Below are 19,843 nucleotides of genomic sequence, written 5' to 3'. Positions count from 1 at the left end.
GGCATACCAACAACTGACCTGTTTGCTACAAGGGACAACAGGAAATACCCTCTGTTCTATTCTTGAGGGAGCTCAGTCCAGATTCCCTGTCTGTTACTTTCTACCTCAGCTGGCAAGCAGCTCTCCTTTTTTGCTTTTTCTCCAATATCAGTCATTCCACAGGTCATCCTCAAACTGAAAACGGATCGGGTCAAGCTCATCCTCATTGCCCTGGTATAGCCAAAGCAGCGTTAGTTTTCCAGACTTCTCGCATTGTCGATTCAGCCTCCCATATCCTTTCTTCTCCATCCTGTCCTGCTCACACGATCACAATCACACTTTGTGTCCTGGGCTCAGCTCCCTGCATCTCATGGCATGGCTGCTCTGTGATTGAATGAGGAGAAAGAGCAGTGTCTGGTAGCTATTCGACAGGTCCTACTCAACAGATCACTGGGGTGTATTCAGGACATGGACCTTATGCTTAGCTCATTGAAGATGCACCATTGGCCATCTCAGCATTTCATCCACCCATTCATGGAAGATCAGTATTTTCCATTGCCATGGTAATAAGATTCTTTAAAGGAATTGTTTGTCTTCATCTGCCGGTGTGGGAACCAGTTCCTTTATGGGACTTTAACATGGTCTTAGCAGCTCTGATGGGACCTCTGTATGAGCCTTCAGCATCTTGTCCCTTTCCTCTCTTGTGTCAAAAAAACTGCATTTCTGGTGAGTGTGAATTGCAGGCTTTGATGGCAGAACCTCCTTATACACAATTCTCCAAAGACAAAGTGACGCTATGGCCAGGGTCAGCTCTACAGTTTTCGCCACCCCAAGCAGCACACCAAATTGCTGCTGTGGACGGCGGGGGCAGTCCTGTGCCATTAGGGCGGCAGGCGCATTTCCGTGGCAGCGGCAATTCGACGGCAGCTTCTGTGTTTAGCTGAAGTCACCGCAGACAGCTAAACATAGAAGCTGCTGCCAAATTACCGCCACTGTGGAAACACACGTGCCGCCCTAAGGGCAAACGGACTGTCCCCGCCGTCTGCGGTGGCAATTTTGGTGCGCTGCTTGGGGGCAAAACAACAGGGACTGCCGCTCCTTACAAATTGCCACCCCAAGCACCAACTAGGAATGCTGGTGCCTGGAGCCCACCCTGGCTGTGGCCACACACAAAGTTTTTGTCAAAAGTGTTCTCTCGGTTTCATTTGAACCAGGCAGTGTATTTACTTGTGTTTTTTCCTAAGCCACATTCATCCTCTGAGGAGAAGTGCCTACATATACATCAGACAATGCTGAGCCTTCTACCTGGGCAGAACTAAACCCGTTTCTGCTTTGCCTCATCTGTTTGTGTTGTATGGAGACTGTCTGAAAGGATCGACAGTCTCTTCACATACAATATCTAAGTGGAAAACTTCCTATATCAATGCGGCATACAAAATAGCTTCAACTACACCTCTTCAGTTAATGCAATCTCATTCCACAAGCATGCAAGTCACATCAATGGTATTAAGTGATTTCTCAATATTGAACATTTACAGGGCTGCCATTTGGTTGTCCATACATACGTTTACGGATCATTATGTCGTCATCGTGGCATCCAGAGCAGATGCAAACTTTGGGAAGGCGGTCCCCCAGTCCTTGTTTAAGTAGACTCCAAGCCTCACTCCTGTGGGTGCTGCTTGGGAGTCATCTAAGTGGAGTACACAGCTGCATCTACTCAAAGAAGAAGATACAGTTACTTACTGTAACTATGGTTCTTTGAGATGTAATGCAAATGTGTATTCCATGAACCACCCTCTGTCCACTCTCTGTCAGAGTCTAGTCTCCGCATTTGGTATGAAAGACCTGGGGGTGCTGCCTCATATAGCCAGGGGAGGGGCTATGGCCATGAGGCACAAATACTGCCTTCTATGAGTTCTGTAAGGCAAAATTCTCTGGCTCCAGTGCACTGGACATGCACACACTTAAATGAAATATATGTCTGCATCCTATCTCGCAGAACCACGCTTACAGTAAATAACTTATTTTAAAAAAAGAAGTGACTATAATACAGCAGCAGGCACGCACATGGAAGTAATAGTAAAAAACTTGCAGCCTGATTTTCAACAGTGGCATCTATGTCCACAGATGCAATTTTGTGTCTATAAAGAATGGTGTCCACCATGAATTGAAGGTGCATTTGGCACCTCTAAATGTCCTATCTTTTGCACCTGCCGAACAGATAGTCAAATATCTAAATGCTATCAGTTGTGCCCATGATTAATTGCAGGTGCAATTATACGTGCATGGAAAATTATAGACTGCATTGAGGTCCTGATGAAAGTCATGCCCCTGGGCTCATTTGACCTGTTTAGATCAGCAAGTCAGAAATAAGACTTTTATTTCAATCACAGTCCATTTGATTTTGAACCTAATGATGCAACTAGAAATCTATTGGCTTAACTACTGAGACTCAGGAGAAAGATGTCTGGGATCTTGTCTATCCAGCACAAGAGAGGTTCCCATTAAATTCACTCTGATCTCATTAAGAGTCTTCTATTTGATCAAAAGATCTATTTTTGTTCTTCCTGAATTCTTATTGAATCTGTTGTTGATTCATTTGGCAGACAGATGTTAATGAGACTGCCTCACTCAGGCCACCATGGAGGGTGAGATTTTCCATGCCTCTATATCTGTGCACTGTGTTGGAACCACAGATGCTGGTACGTCTCCCTTGTGAAACTGAATTTGAGAACAGTTTTATTAATATACTGACTAAATATATGAGTGTGGCTAATCTGTCTGCCTCCAATAAGGGGTTGGGAGGGTGTATATTACTTCCTTTAATAAACAGAAAAAAACCAAGTTATGCCTTTCCTGTACTCTTCCTTCATCCCTATTTTAACATGTTCTTTTAATGAACATCCTTAGAAAGTCTCCATTATTCCAGCTGCCTTTAGGTGTCACCAAAGGCTTTGGGTTCTTTCCTGATACCTAGTACTCTGTAATCAAAATTATGCCCTTCCCTCTGCTAGAACGGCATTGGCACTATAGGCTTTTTCCTTCCCAATCTTCTAGTTTAGTCAGTTCTTGGTTTTATCCATTAAAGCACTGGCCTTTCTAGTTCCACCTCTTCCAGATACTACCAACATTCTGATTAAAAATTGTTATAATTAATTGACTAAATATTTTGGTTGGTAGAAGAAATGAAAGTTTGTCAATTTTTTTTAAAGAATGCTAGATAGAGGACCACAGTTACTGGTTTTGAAGCTCTATTTTAGGGGAGTGCAACTGTACTGTAGTTTGGGATAGATGGATGCATGCATGGAGGAATCCTGTTTACTAGTTTGTGCAACCACAGAGTGGGAGGGGTGTCTTCATTCCTTTCTGAATATGCCCATTTTCTCTCTCTGTGCTACAGGCGTCTTTAAGTTTAATCAGTTCTTCAGGGTCTGTAATCAGTCAGTCAGGGGCTGACCTGAGCATTTTAGGGTGAGAGAAGCTGCTTCTTGGCCTTTTGACCACAATCATATGGTACCATCTTTATTTGGGTACTATATTTTACCCTTAATAGGTGATGGGAATGATGTTCTAATATCTTACTTCCATCTGAAACCATCCTAAACTGCATGGATAAAGGATTGGTGTAATTTATTTTGAACCTTTACCCAACTTATACCATGAAAGGGGTGTCCAACAGTATTTTCTTCTTTCAGCCATCTGTTGACTGTACTCAGTGACATGGATGAAAAAAGTTTGGAAATCACATATGCTAGCTCCCATTTTATATAAGCTTTGATCCCATCTGGTAGGGTCAGCAAGGAAAATAGCACCCTTTTTAACAACACTCTATGGGGAATCCACATTAAAAATTGTACATATGGAGTTTTGACATAAACAAGAAATTACTTGTACTTAAACTTTTTCTGTGCCCCTGACTATCTAGCATGGTTCCCAAAGACTTAAAAATTTTGCCAGAAGCCTCTTGTGACTATGAATATAGAAGTCAGTTCATTTCTTGTATGGGGGAACAGTGTTAATGGATAGTAAAGGGTGTGAGTTAGAAGGGTCCTGTCATCTTGTCGGAACTGAGCACTCTCTCAGTATGTATCTTCAGGAGGGTAATTTTATCTCTCTAGTATTCATCCAGACTAGCTATACAATAGCGTAAATATCAGCATATCACTGGAAGCCAGATGCTGCATCTGTACTTCCTTGTAAAGTAAATTAATAACTTCATAATTACACTTGTTAAGATAAAAGGGATAGGGACTAAATCATATGCTTGGGATGGTATCCATTGCATAGCATGGTGTTCCGAATTAAAGCATGTCTTTTAGGAACTGGAGGATGCTACAGGATGTTAAGGAATTGCTTCAGGTTTAATGCTTTTATTAATAAGTTCCAAAAACTAACACCATCCATCCAACTCAACTTTAACATTTTTTTGTTTGTGTTGTTTTTGGGGCTGGGGATTGATTTTTTTTTTTAATAAAATGAGGAAACTAGTCAAAAAAGATCCTAATGTCCAGATGAAGAAATTGAAATTAGCATAAAGTTTACTTAATCATGCTATAACGGTGTCACAGAAGGCATGCATGCCAAAAAACAAGAAAGGAAGCAGGAAGACAAGGATAAAACCCAGTATGGTTAAATGGCAAAGGTATAAGAGATTATTCATGCCAAACAGATATCCTTCAGAAGATGAAAATCCAACCCAACAGAAGTCATATAATCATAGATTAAGATTGGAAGAGACCTCAGGAGGTCATCTAGTCCAACCACTGGACTAGATGGATTACTGTTCTGATCCAGTATGGCAGTTCCTGTATTCTTATGTATTGTTGCAACAGAAGAGGAAATTTCAAAACATTGAGAGTCAGATCTTGTGCCACTTCTTGGCATCTACTAACCTCTATGTTGTGTGAAGTAAGCACTAATTGGCATGACAAAATAAAAATGTGTGTAAATTCTATCCAGAAACTGGCAGGAACAACTTGGGGAGCCAATGCAAAAACTCTATGGACCCATTCACCGGCCCTTGTTTACTCTACCACCGAATATTCCTCACCATTCTTAAAAACAGCTCCCACACATCACTCATCAACTCCCAACTTAACACTGCCATACAGATCATTACCAGAACAGTAAAATCAACACCACATCTGTGGCTTCCCATACTAGCACACAATCACCCACCCCAAAATCATTGTGATATAAGAATTCTTTGGAAGTCCCATTGTATTCCAGGGAACAAGGATATCCCAATACATGAAGACTTGAATAAAATACTGAGATTAAAAATCAAATCTAGAAAACCTTTTTGGCTTTCAGTGCAAGTGCTCAAAGACTCAGGGTTTCCCCCCAACGATCAATGGTGAGCAAGGTGGAAGGATTTCAACATCCTAAACAAATGTCTCATTGAGGATCCAGCTGAAGAACCAATGGTTTTTCCCTCCCAAGAAAGATATTGAACTGCACCTGCACATCACATGACAGATGCACATACCTCTTCCATTAACGGGGACTGAGACACAATCCTATTTGTGACTGCAGAAATGGACTTCACACTGTGGAACATCTTGTCAGCCACTGTCCAACTGATCATATCCTGGTGGTATCTCTGCCATCCACTCCATGACACCTGAAGCAATCAATTGGATCACCAATTTGGACGTAAACATCTAAAGTTGCTGTTTTTAAGGTATATGAAAGAAGGCAACTAATGGGCAAAATAAACAGGACCATTTATTTCAGAATCAATATCTTTGCATGTAGACGTGGGGAAAGAGATTGGACCAAATGTGTTGCTGGTGTAATTCTATTGAAGTCTAATGATTTCAGCCCATTCTGCGTACTTGGCCTTACTTTTGTAAAAGGCCATATTAGACGTCTCAATTCCCTTTGTCAGTTTCCCTCTGAGATGTGCTGGAGTTGTGAAATACTCAGCCGAAATCCATTGTGCTTTGTGTCGGTGCAAGCTTTTCTTAATATTCTTCATATTCATCTTCTGCCATTCCCAAATTGCAAATTTGTCTCATCCTGAATAAGGTATTGTCTCATCCTGAATAAGTAGATCATACTAGGACACTTAGAATATGGCTATGCCCATTGTTGTAAAGTAAAATCAACAAACTTCATTATAAAAAAAACACCCCAAAGAAATAAACAGAGAGATGCTTGCATTAAACATTCAGGCGCAATATTCTTGTCCTTGCCCCCATACCATGCTCCACCAGGCAGATTTGAAGTTTCATCAAGAGTAGGACTGCTGTAGAGATAATTACAATCTCCGAAAGAGAATGGAGCCAGGAAACAATGGCTGTACAGTTTCCCTGTGACCACGGGGTGTGAGGGAGGGTTCTTCATATGTAGTACTTCCACACACACACCAACGAATGAAATTTACACTTACTATTAACTGTATATGTCAGTCCTGGATGAGTGCCAAAAGCACTGTCAAATCAGGCGACCAGTAGTTAATAGCCAATATATCATAATTCACCAGGCCTAAAAATGGATGCCATATACCATGGAAAGCTGTGATTCTCGATTTTTAAATGCTTTTCATTACTCATCATGACGGTTCATGATGTATGAAATCTTAAAGCCACATCATTCTGGTGATCTTGCCTTTTTACTCACTTCAATTCTGACATGATTTTAATGGGTATCATCTTGAGAACTAGTAGAACTGGAAATCAAGGGTCTGATCTTCTCAGGCCTTACTCATGTGAGACAATGAGACTACTCACATGAGAAAAGCCTGAAGATCAAGTCTCACTATTTGATATCATCTGAAAGTAGGTTGAGATTCCAGCTTTCAAATAGCAAGTCCGTAAGAGCAACCAGAAGTGTGTGGTTTTAAAGTATGACACGTAGCGTCTACGCTGCATTTCGACACCTGTGGCTGGCCTAGGCCAATTGGCCTGGGACAGCTGACTTGGGCTTGTGGGGCTCAGGCTAAGGGGTATTTAATTGCATTGTAGACATTCAGGCTTGGGCTGGAGCCCAAGCTTCGGCACCCTTCCACCTTACAGGGTCCTAGAGCCCAGGCTCTAGCCCAAGCCCGAATGTCTACACTGCAATTAAATACCCCTTAGCCTGAGCCCCACTAGCCCAAGTCAGCTAGCACAGGTGAGTTATAGGTTTTTAATTGCAGTGTAGACAAACCCCTAGTGACCTGCCAGTGTTAGAAACACTTTTGTGGCCCAGTAAAAAAGCTTTGAAGGTCAGTAAATTGTTCCCAGCACCAGTTCTAGATGATGACAAAGAAAACAAGATTCCCTCTGTCCCTCACACAACAAAAAGAGTGCAAGAAACCAGTCATACAGCATGATGCTTGCTATTCTGAGAAACAACAAGCTGAGCTGATCTTAACTTTGAATTTGTCTATTTGTATTCCAGCGTTAACCTTGTTAACAGAAAATAGTTTTTTTGCTCATCTTCTGTGAGATGATATTATTTGTAAAGGAAAGTGAACCCCTTATGAAACTGTTTTCAGAGCTCACCATCATGCTTATCATGGTGCAGATATATATGTAGGGAGTTTTTTTAAAAAATGGATTACTGATGTGATCATTTGGTTCAATTGCAACCTTTAGTGTAAATCTGTAATGCAACAGGGCAAAGCTAGAAGAAACTCGTTATTTTCACTTTGCAAACCTTGGCAAGGATATAACGTTATATTTGCCAATTTTTGGAAAATCTAAAATGATGGAATTTTGCTCTTATGCCCAGCAGTGAAACAACACCAGGCATGGCCCTGAAAAAAGATGCCAGGGAAGTAGAGGCATCAGTCCACCAACCTTAGAGCCTACTTTGTGAGTGGGCTCTAGCAGTTAGGAAGTGTTGTCCAGGAGCAGAATATGGGGAATCTGCCCTTTTGGATTCTACAAAAGAAAAAAACACCTGACTTATTTAATATGTTGCTGATAAAAATACATTCACACACTGTATCCTGGGGTAGGGCAAATCTCAGCTGTAAGTGAATTTATGTGGCTGAAGTATAAAGCCCTGATGAAAGAATATTGGGGGTATTATAATGGAATATATATAATTGGAGTTTGTAACAATTAGCTCTGTTATTAAAAACAAGAGGACAAGCTGTTTCTTCTCTTGATACTTGCAAAAGTTTTCTAAATTTCTCTCATTTTACAAAATGCCAGTTCATTGCTGCAGTGAAACTGTTTACAGCCCTGTGCTAAGTAGAAAGTTCGAATCAATTATTGTCCATTAGAGTTAGGTATAACTGATGAAATATCCCCAGAGGAGTATTGTAAATGTATCAAGATGTCCTCCCCCATTACAGAAATGGGGAAGCATGGCGAATTACTTACCTTCCCTCTTACACTTAATGCCTCTGAAATGCTGCCAGGCAGAAAAAGCGTTTCTTCTCTCGCTGCGGTTTAAGAGAAGTCGTTGCAGTAGTCTGGGTTCTGGAAAACCAACAAAGCTCCAGGTGCTGACCCACCTTAGCATTATTTACAGATAGGAACAAGAATAAAAGATGGGGAAACACTATTTAACAACAGCAATGGATTCAAAATCTAAGCAGAAAATACCCAACCCAAAATCCAGGACTGGAGACTTGTTTCTAATATGATTGGGAACTTTTTGTGCAGTAGACTGTATAATAAATTCAAGCATTAATATTATACTGACAGAGCTTTAAAGGTAGAATGCAAAGCTAATAAAAGCCAAGAAATCCATGCTTAAGGATGTGCCCTAGTGCCAAGGAATGCTGGGACATGGAACAGAAGCATGTAGGACTTAACCATTTGTGCCTTTCATGGAACTACCATCAACTTGCATTTTCTCACGTCTTATTTGTCAGTCTCATGTATTGTGCTGTACTGCCATATAAAAAGACAGGGCTTCTGCCCCAAGAGGACATTGTTTCATGTCAGGCCCCTACTATGCACATGAATGTTTATAATTGACAGTTTCTTTTAGTTTGTAGTTTGAACTTTACACTGTTAAATGCACATTTCATTTTTCAGTCTACAGCTCTGGCTCCCAGATGTGCCCAAGACCTCCTCAGGGCAGAGTTGCAGTGGTCCCTGCTATATGTGACTGCCAGTGCCATTTAGCCTGAGTCAGCAGTGGCTGCAAAATAAACAAAGGGAACTTCTAAGCAACAAGGGTTGTCCCTTTGCCTGTCTTTCACTGGCCACCATGCGACAGATTGGAGTAGCAGGAGGTGCTGGCAAAGAAAGGAAAGAGAGGAGAAACGGGCGGGGATCTGCCATGCCTCCTAACAGGGCTGCAGAAGCTATTCCCATGTATATAATGATGGGTTTATTTAGATTTATAAATGCCTCTATAGCTGCCCATGCTATGCTCCAAGCACCCAATACAGAAATTAAAATACACAATACGATACTCAAATTAAAATACACAATACTCAGTAACAGATATAATGAGTATAATAAAATAAACCCAAACTCATGCAACCCCCAGAATAGCCCAGCCCCTAAGCCTAGGGGAAAAGAAATGACTTTGCAAAATGCCTAGAGGTTACCAGATTTGATGGAACGCAGACAGAAAGTAAGGTCCAAGGTCAGAGACCCTGAATGAAAGTTGCTCTGTCAGCAGCAACCTCTCCTCTGCAGGGCCTCCAGCTCAGCTGCCTCTGCTGCTCTCAGCAGTAGGACACAGAAGGACAAGCGGTCTTTTGAGTAGGTTAGTCCCAAACCTTTTAGTTTTATAGATTAATACCAATGCTATAAATCCAGAAACTGTGCGCGCATATCCCAGCACATTGGTGAAATGTACCTGAAATGAAAGCAGAGTGTGGCAGGTCATTCTTTCTGCTCTGCTCGAGCAGCGGAGCACCCAAGGTGCTTGGTTTTTGCTTCCAGAAGAGCACCTGTCTCCACGGGCTCCTCCCCTACTTTCAGCATGATGAATCCTTCTAATAAGTGTAGTGGAGTGGCAGGGCTTAGAAATGAGGTAGCACCAAGGAAGATGAGAAAAGGGTGAGAGAAAAGCCAGAAAGAGGACTAGATGAGATGGAGGGGGAAGAATCTGAGAACGAATGGCTGAGAGCTGGGGGAGAAAGAGGCAAGAAGGGGGAAAAGTGGAAACAGAAAAGGTCAGCAGAGATGAGAAAAGAAAATGGGCAAAAACCTTTGGAAGAAGTGACCAGGGCATGGCATAAGGACACATAGAAAGGACAGGTATGTTTCCAACACAGACTGAGGGGACTTCCAACACCAAAATGGAAAAGGAAGGTCGATCTAGTGGTTAGAGCACTGAGCTGATACTTGAAAAAACAGAGCTCAGATCCCTGTTGAACCAAAGATTTTCTGTGTGATCTTGGGCAAGTCACTTGGGCCTAGAGTCACAAAAATAGTTAGGTGCCTAAGTCCCAATTTTAGGCTCCACTGCAATTCAACTCCCCATGAACCCTGTAGGTACCTAAAGGTGATCAGCGCCTATGTTTTTTCAGTAAAAGTTCTCTAGGTGTCTGTTTCTGCCTGTGACCATGCATCGTGCTGCCTCCCTCTAGGCACCTGGGCACCTATCTCCTGCCTAAGCCTCAGAGCAATTCATGAACCAGGGAAAAATAGACATGGCAGCCTAACTCATGCGCAGGCCCCAATCTGGTAGGCTCCCTCTGAGCATACCTGCCAGACCACACCTCTCAAATGAGTTCACCCAAAATAGCCAGGGGAAGAGGAGAAGAAGGAGGACCTTTCTAATGCCTTTTAGCCCAGTAGTTAGAGCACTTACCTGGATAGTAGAGATCCCTGATTCAGGTCCTCCTCCACGTGACGGGGAGAAGGGATTTGAATACAGTTCTGTCATCTCTCAGGTAAGTACCATAACTGCAAAGCTGTGGGATATTCTGGTTCAGGTCTCCCTCAGTCTCTCCTATTGAAGTTGTTTCACTTGGGACAAATAATGAAAGAGTCATTGGGGCCAAAGAGAGAGAGCAAGAACAAGCATAAGAATGCCTCTATAACCTGGTGGTTAGAGCATTCACCCAGGAAGTGGGATCCAGTTCCCCTGTTCCAGTGACTTTTTAGTTATTTGGTACATCAGACTATCCCACAGCCTAATAGTTAGAGCACTCACTTGAGAGGTGGAAGACCCCTGTTCAAATCTCTTCTCCCACTCAGGTGGATGGGAGGACTTGAACTGAGGGTCTTCCATATCCCAGGAGAGTACCCCAACCACTGGGCTAAAAGTTGTGAGGGAGGTCCTCTTTTCCCTCCACTCAACCCCTTGTTTCTTGCAAAAACAGCATAGAGGGTTCCCAGCTGTGAATTGCTAGCAGATCTAGGTGCCTTCCTGCAGCCTGGATTTAGGAGCCTATCTCCATCAGAGGAGCAGGGCATAGCATACACTCTGGTCGGCCACTCCCATTGGCTAGTTTAAGCAGCTCCCTGCCTAGTGTGCTGTCTTTTGTGAACCACTGTCTAAGATGTGTATCTCCCTGAATTCATTGTATATCTCCCTGCATTCAAACTCAGGCTTTGTGAATTGCAGTGATTTTCTACGCACCTAAAAGCTGTGTGCTGTGATTCTTAGCATCACAACACGTAACTCTTTTTTGCCTTAACCTATCTGTGCCTTAGTTCCCAACCTGTAAAACAGGAATAAGTAATGCTTTCCTACTTCACCAGGGGGTTGCAACGATAAATATAGTATAGATTGCAAGGTGCTCAGATACTGTAGTAGTGGGAACTGTATAAATACCTAAGATAGACAGAAATGCTGGGAACCACTGGTCTGAAATGTAATGTGTGAACAGTGAAATGTAGGTTTGGTCCTATGAAGTATTTTTGTTCTCATCAAAAGGAAAGGGAGAGGTATGTTAAGGTCCTGCTCTCTTCCGCTTCTTAGGTGCAATTTTCAAAGTATTTCACAGAGGGTTTAGTTTTATAACTCATATCAAAGTGAATTAATCACATAGCTAAGTGTCTGACTCTGAGAGAGGCTGAGCCACCTGCAGCTCCCATTGATGTCAGTGGTGCAGGAGCTCAGTACCTCTCACGATCAGAAGAAATCCTTGCTGACAGCTTTGGGATTTTATCTTCTAGACTTTTTCTCCTCCCTTCCCCTCTTTAGTAAGTGTAAAAAATGAACCTGGTTGTAATGTATAAGACTGATAAGAAGCACATTTAAATTTGACATTGATTTTGTTTTTGTTCTCCCAGACAAAAAGGGATTCCCTTTTGCTGACTGCTCTGTCCGTGGTGCTAACAAGCAAATGGCTTCTCTTCCATTTTCATTGCTATGCAGCCTAGTCCACTAATACACTACTATTTCACTTCTCAATACATTTAGTTAAGGTGAAAGCATAGCTTGCAGGAAAGCAGCCAGTTAACGGTCTTGCTTTTGAGATGGTGATAGGCTATTGCATATATTAATCTATTGACTTTTTTCAGTGGGGTGAGGAAGAACCCTGTAAATTCCCTGTACTCCCCACAATGTATTCCCCATTGCCACCACCTTCAGACTCCATACATCATAACAATCCTTTCTTTGACAGATGAGAGTGGAATGGTGTTCTCTACCATCCCCAGAAGGCTCACTAGAAAATTACATCAATGTTCATTTCTCCCAGCAGCTAAGTCAGCTGCCTCCATATCTCTCCCAGCCTCTCTTGGTCAGGGGAGTCAGTGGACCCAAACTTGAATCCCCATGTAATAGCACAATGCACTGCCAGGCTAAATCACATAATTAATGTGTAGATTGCAGTTTGTATTGATGTAGTGTGGATAAAGTGTACATAACAATGCTGTGCAGCATAAAGTCTTTAAAGGCATGAGTTTGGGATGGCCACATTGCTCAAAAGTAGAGAAGCCACCAGTAGGTAAGTCATGCAGAAATTCTGACATGAGCTCTGGTAAATCCTTTATTCCATCCCACCCCCTCATGTAATTCGTATATGGTTTTTATATATTACAGCAAAACTGCTTACAAATGTGAGCGTTTATGTTGTTTGTATGAGTTGTCTTATCCCTCCACCTTTAAACGTACCTTAGTACTAGAGCTGGCAGGACACTGCGAAAAGTTGTCAGTGAAAATTTGTTCACATTTTTAATGTCTATTTGATTTGACTATATTTATGCCTCTTTTTACTGGCATTTCACAAATATTCAGGTGAAAAATCTTCACTTAGCATCTGGCTGGATTGATTTAAATCACTGGCTTTAATCTTGATTTAAACCAGCAATTGGAAAATCTTGATTTAAACCATCTATTTTAATCTCATTTTGTATTTGTACTTTTTAGTTATTTTCCTAAAGAAAGGTTGCTTCTCATAGCTTGGGAATTACTGAAAACATGATGATTTGCAACGAAATATAGCCTTTGCATTATATTTGGTGATGCCTTTTTTTTCTTTACTAACTGGGCAGATACACTGTATCTATAGACTGTCTACATATATGCAAGTAATTATTCTTGATGTTTACCATTTTATTATGTTAGAAAATGGTGAATGTTTCATTTCTTATTTACTAGGCGATGATTAATTTTTTACTTGTGATTTGTGTCAAGCTCTATTTGGACAGAAATTCTAATTAAATTAAAAATGCACAAAACCAGCAATTTTTTTCCTTAAATGAGCTGGATACATAAGAAAAAAAAATCATCAGAAAGTTTATCAAAACACGTTTTACATTTAAAACTTTATTTATTTATTAAACAAAGGAAGTATTACTTGTAGTTATTGAGTTAAGCTGATGGTCTCTAGTTACCATGTCCTTCAAGATTTTAGAACTAATAGAATTCATCCTCTTACACCTAGTTTTTAGTCAAATATTGGAAGAGGAAAACAATGTTTTTCCGCTTTCACAACTCTGATTGGTTTCTTAACCTTGAATGAACTAGCCATTGAACTGAACAAGCTGAATAAACTGAAATTAATAAAATATTCTGGCTGCACCTGCAGAGAAGGCTACTAATGACAAAAGCTGGTTTAGCACTTCAAAAAACTCTGTTTCTAGTGCTTAGCCAGTGACTTCAACCAGCTCAGTGGTTTGACTCATAGAATATAGTAAGATTAGGCCTTAACATAAACTGTCATAATTTCAAATTTAATTTTAAATAGGTTTATTTTTTTTAATTTTATAAAAATTTTTTATAAAATAAACCTTTATTTAAATTTTAAATATTTGAATTTAAATTTTAAAAATCAATTTTTAAAAAAATCATCAATTTCTATCCCGCCTGGTTAACAAATCAGGAAGCAGAAATAATTCCATGTGACTTAGTTAACCTTTGAATAAACCAGTATGAATAATGAATGGTAAAAGTGAACCGTTCACAAACATTCGATAGGGTGAAAAACATTCATCCAGGTCAGTCAGCGAATACTTAGGAATAACAAATATGTTTGCAAAATTTAACTTGGCTCACAAATGCTTCCCAAACAGAAAAAAAAGGGTAAATGAGGGTATGTTTGCACAGCAAAGGCTGTGTATTGGCTAACCTGCCCAAGCTATCTTGAATCCAACTAGCAGAGGTAACAGTAGCAGTAGAGACAGAGTAGCACAGGCTTCAGCATGGGTAACACAAGCCTGGCACAGACCCTGGGTACTATGTACTTTGTTCATTAGGTCGCTCTAAAGCCCATGCTGGCTTCTCTGTTATTGTTACTTAATGCTAGCTGGATTCAAACAAATTTGGTGTAGGCTAGCCTGTGCACTGCTTTTGTTGTGTAGACATACCCTGAGTTTATTTATGTATTCACAATGAATACTACAAACTCAGCTCTATCTTTATATATACACCTTTATATAGTCTGTAGATGCCATACATGTTACAGAAAAAATATTGAGGAAAAATTGAGTTGTGTTTTTTTAACGTATTGGAACAGTTTGTCACCTGTCTTCATCTGCAAACTCAGGTCCCCTAGGTTCATGAATCCTACAGTGTAGGGCACAGTGGGAGAAAAATATTCAAACTAATAAATATCAAAACCCTATAAATGACCTAAAATAGCCTGTGAATGACATGACATTAATTTTGATCTCTTGGGCATGATCAGGGCTAGAAGTGAGGGCTGCATATCCAGTTAGGAAGTTGGGAACCTCTCCTTCGCAGTGGGACAAAACTCTCCTTTCTTCCAGTGCAAAATATCAGATGTTAAAGTAGTGAAATTTGTATAGATAGAAAACCTGTCACTGGGGCAGGATTGAACCCCCATGCCTTGGGCAGGTGTGATTTTTAAGGAGGAATTGTGTATCTGTGAGGAGAAATAGGAAATGTTGCTCTAGCTTGTTGAAGCTTTTTAAATGGTGGCTGTTTGAAGATGAACAGTGTTTCCAAATATTAGAATAAACCCTAGGATTTGTACTATGTTGACTATGCAGGCCTATGGTAAATTTATTTAGCACATACCTATGCAATCTAACACAAGGATATCTGTTCTAGATATATGGTAAATGTTTTTTTGTAAAATGGACATAAAGAATGAATCTGACTAGATGACAAAGATTTATGCTGTTGAGATTTCATCAAAGTGTTTGAGAGCTTATTAAGCTACTTTTGCGAAGTATTGTGAGGCAAATCCTGAGAGGTGCTGAGCAGGGCATGAATTTTTATATTTCAGGAGGAGATAGTAACAACAAACATCACATTCCTTATGTGTTCAAAGACACTTGATCTCCACCTTTGGTGCCCCACAGCAACATGAGGTATGTAGATTTCTGCTGTGACCATGCACCTTGCCAGATGCTATTACTGATCTGTTTCATCAGAACCTTCCCTAGGCATCTGTGGTCCCTGTGATCACCCTCAGTGGAAGCAGGACTTAAAGAGGCATAATTGTCATGGGCTTTGGGCGAGAGTGAAAGCTTCTGTTTCAGTGTTTGTGGGGGGAACAGGAAGACCATGAGTCCATGGGTCAATCGTGTAAGTACCACTATAAATAGACTCTTGTAAATGAGAGGACAAATTTCTCTCATTTGTGCCAGACAGACATACAGTACGTGCAGTTTATCAGGCAAACACTCTCTCAGTGTATGCAAAATAAGCTTCCCATGAGACCTTGCAAAAATATAGCAAAAAAAGTAACTCTTTGTTATTGCAGTAGTCACGAGCTACTGAGCTATGTAAGCCAAGGCTACTCATAAAACCACTCATAAACTAAGGAGATTCACTGTCTATGTTTTTCTGCCTTCTATCAGAACACTTGAGACACCATAGTTCCCAAGAGATTTAGTGCAGTCTAAGACTTAGATAACTTTTATCCTCCACTTTGCAGAAAAGTGACCTGCCAAAGGACCACCCTATCATAGTCAGGGGTGGCTCTATGTATTTTGCCGCCCCATGCATGGCAGGCAGGCGGCTTTCAGCAGTGCGCCTGCGGGAAGTCTGCCAGTAATGCGGATTCAGCGTACCTGCTGCCGAATTGCCTCTAAAATTGCAGGACTGGTGGACCTCCCACAGGCATGCCGCCAAAAGCTGCCTGCCTGCAGCCCTCACAGCAACCAGCAGGCCGCCCCAGGCACGCACTTGGCACGCCCCTGATCGTAGTTAAACCTGAGGAAAGGTTACATCTATAGGGTCAGATTCACAGCCTGTTGCAGCTGCACATCCTGGCTGGATTCCCCAGCTACTCATCCTAAGCATAGAAAAACCCCTTTGGGGCAGGCCACATAGTGTTCATATTGCTGGACATGCCTTCCCTTTGCCAGAGGTAGACACAGATTCAATGAGGAAATAGCATTGGAGTGGGTTGCATGATGCCTCCCAAACATCCATGCAGGTAGCAGTCAAGAAGACTGAACCGAGCCACATAGCCCGAACAGTAGTCTCCAGTCTGACATCTTGGAAGTGGGCATGGATTCCCTCTGCCAAGCTGGTTACAGGACCATCTGGGTCTCATGTGCCCTCTAGAGGATTTGTTATATATGAAATATTTGAACCACAGAAGATAAAATATTGTAAGACTTCAGAGTTTTTTGTGAGTTTTTGCTGATAAATTTCTTTTTCTTTCTTTCTTTCTTTCAAGAGAGGCCACAGTCCTTATGTGTTTATCATAGTAATTAGCGAACAGTTGGAAAGTTAATCAGATGGGCAAAAGTCTGATAGTCCATACCAGTGGAATCTGTGTAGCACACTCTTCATGATCATTGCATATCTGGCCTGTATTTAGGTTTCTCCTCTATACAGGCACAAACCTAATTAGAAAACCTGTGATTTCTCTTCAGTGTACCAGGCTGCTAGCCTGGGAAAAGGAAGTGAGGAGGATGCAGGGAGTCATTGGGCTAACAATGTTCGGCAGTCACACTTAAAATGTCTGTACAATCAAGGAAGGCGTATTGGGCACAAAGGTCTCACCTCACTGTACAAACTGTAGCATCTTGGCACATGCAGATGCTGTGCTTGCTGTCAATCATTGCCTCTACAGATATTTAATTCCCCCCTGTGCTTGGTGTGAACTGAGGAGATTAAGAAATAAGAGTTAACTACGAGTGTGGGAGCAAGGCTGTGAGAGTTTGTCATAATAAATGCAAGCTAAAGGTAAACAAAAAAATCATGACCCAGCACTTAGATGCTACCCTGATGGATGAAATTGACAAACCTGGGAGACATGGACAGAAAAGCAAAAAAATAAATTTAGATGAGAGGATATTATCATAAAGTAAGTAAATCTGAGTACAGAACATAAGTGGAATGTTAAAGAAGGACAAAAGATAAATAAGGGATAGCCAAAAGGAAAGAAAAGGAAAAGGGAAAATGAGATGAAGCAGCCAGGTACAATTTATAATGCATCCATTCATAAAAATACCTACACTAAAGGATATGAGGGTGATTTTCAAAACTGCCTATGTGAAATAGGTGCACAAATCTCATTGAAATTAAATGGGACTGGTGCTCCTAACTGCTTTTGAAAATCCCACCCATTATTCTTAACAGCAGACATTAACGCTAATGAGTGTTGCCTTACTAAAAGCCTACAAATCAAGGTTAAAATAGACCCCTGGCACTTCATTAAATGTGAATGCATATATTGTACAATGTGTGTGTCTGAAGGGTGGTATTTTTCTGGGTTATGGGTGCAGCTGGTAACAGTGCCAACTGTTAAGATTGCCCATCATAAGACCGCATTTTCAGTTGCTTATTATTTTGTCAAATTTTAAACATTTGGGTTGAAATTTTCTATACTGCATATTTGATTCAGACCAACTTGTTCTGGAAAATTTCAGCCAAAGTTGTGGAGCCATGTCCAGAAATGAGGCTAGGAAAAAAATAAGGTGTTTTGCCATGTTAAAATATTCTGGTGACTTTTTCTTTGAGAAACTGTACCACCCCCATGCTTTGAAGTAGGGACTTGAAATTTGGTTGTGGGATGGCCTTCCTTTTTGCATCCTGATGAAAATCTGTACAAGTTTGGCCAAGTTATAAGCCTCTGAAAAATCACTGTTGCCTGTGCTCCATAGAGATATGTTAGCCTCGATCTCTGAAGATTCTGTCCGCACTGAGCATGCTGCAGATGGGAGTTGAGCAGGATTGTCACTGCAGTCGCAGTTCTGGGCAGCTGCAGACTGCTGGATCTGGATTTGGGTACCAGAACTGAGAGCAGAAAGAGTCTGTTTCTCCTGTGCTCTCAGTGCCTGACGCCTCGTGCTCCACTGACAATTTGTGGGCCTATCTCTAAAAAAGTAGCAAAGAACATAATGGGCCTGATTCTTAACTGCCTTGCACCTTGTGTAGTTACTATCGCTAGTGCAAAGTGGGTGTATGATGCTACCAAACCAGAAATCAGTGTTCACCAACACCGATGGGAATATTTTCCACTTATTTTGCGTGGGTGTAAAGGAGCAAGGCAGTGGAAAATCAGTATGTTTTCTAAATTTTCTGGAAACCAAAATCTCACTGGGACTAAGGCCACGTCTGCCAAAATTTAAACCAAAGCAAAACTTAATGACTATTATAGGAGGTTTATTGTGTACAACCTGGTGAGATGCTCACTTAACTGTCACTGAGCTGCTAAAACAAAATCTGTGTTTACCTACTGCTGCCCAGAAGATTTGAAATCAAACAGATCTGTTAGCAGCAACGCAAGAGTTGCTGTGTCATGCTTTGGGCTTAATAGCATACCTCCTGATCCGCCCTGGAATATTGTTCTGGGAGGTGAGAAGGAGGTGAAAATATGCTCTGCCTGGTCAGAAAATGTCTTTGGACCATGAAAAGCCCTTCGGATGTGAAAAGGTGCATCAGAAGAGTGTCAAAAGGAGACTTGCCAGCAGGGTCAATAGAAAACCATGGGCAAAATCTGCCAGATTTAATGGGACATGAATTCAACATGCCAGGCTTTAAAACTGTGCTTTTCTTTAGCTAGTTTTTCAAGGATATTAGAGACTAATGTAAATCAGGGCATGCCTGACCAACCCAGGAGTTTAGGTGATGATTAATTTAAAAATGAAAAAAAAAAGATGTTTGGCATATTTTAAAAAAGTCTTTGGTAAAAATTAACCCATTACTTCAACGTAAAATAGTCCTTTTCCGGACCCAGGCACCGCCTTTCATATGGTCCATGGGGCTCCCATTAGCTTCAGTAGGATCACTTTGTGCAAATCCAAAGGGCAGAATTTGGCCCCAGATGTTTCATAATTAGGTTCTAGTGGCTCACACTATAAGTTTGTGTGTTGGATAACTTGCTTAAGGCTGTTAGCATTTAAATAGCCACAACTGGGGCTTTCATGTTAATGCACCATTAATCCACTCTGGTAGCTGGGTTTTCCTGCTCTAGCATCTGTTGCTACCAGCAGTAGATGCATGCAAATTGCCGGTGCACTGGAGGTCAAATGCAAGGAAGAGATGGTGCAGATCTTTGCTGGAGTTATTTTTGTAGCTGCCCCACAGTGGTTGTAGGATAGGCTTGTATGGCATTGTTTCTGTCTAATGAGACTTCTTT

General features: G+C 41.2%; 1 protein-coding gene across 4 annotated transcripts in view; it reads left to right on the top strand.

The window, feature by feature from the left end:
* Positions 1–19,843, top strand: part of ZBTB20 (zinc finger and BTB domain containing 20) — a 626,502-nt gene that overhangs the window by 531,118 nt on the left and 75,541 nt on the right. For all 4 annotated transcript variants that reach the window (XM_030533280.1, XM_030533289.1, XM_030533273.1 and 1 more), the window contains one exon: positions 15,530–15,614. The gene's annotated coding sequence lies outside the window, so the exon portion shown is untranslated. The remainder of the gene's footprint in view (positions 1–15,529; positions 15,615–19,843) is intronic.

The sequence above is a fragment of the Gopherus evgoodei genome, chromosome 1 (genome assembly GCF_007399415.2).
Source record: "Gopherus evgoodei ecotype Sinaloan lineage chromosome 1, rGopEvg1_v1.p, whole genome shotgun sequence".
In the NCBI taxonomy this organism is placed as follows: Eukaryota; Metazoa; Chordata; order Testudines; family Testudinidae; genus Gopherus; species Gopherus evgoodei.
Note: the sequence above shows the minus strand (reverse complement) of the source record. Positions and strands in the feature narration are given on the sequence as shown.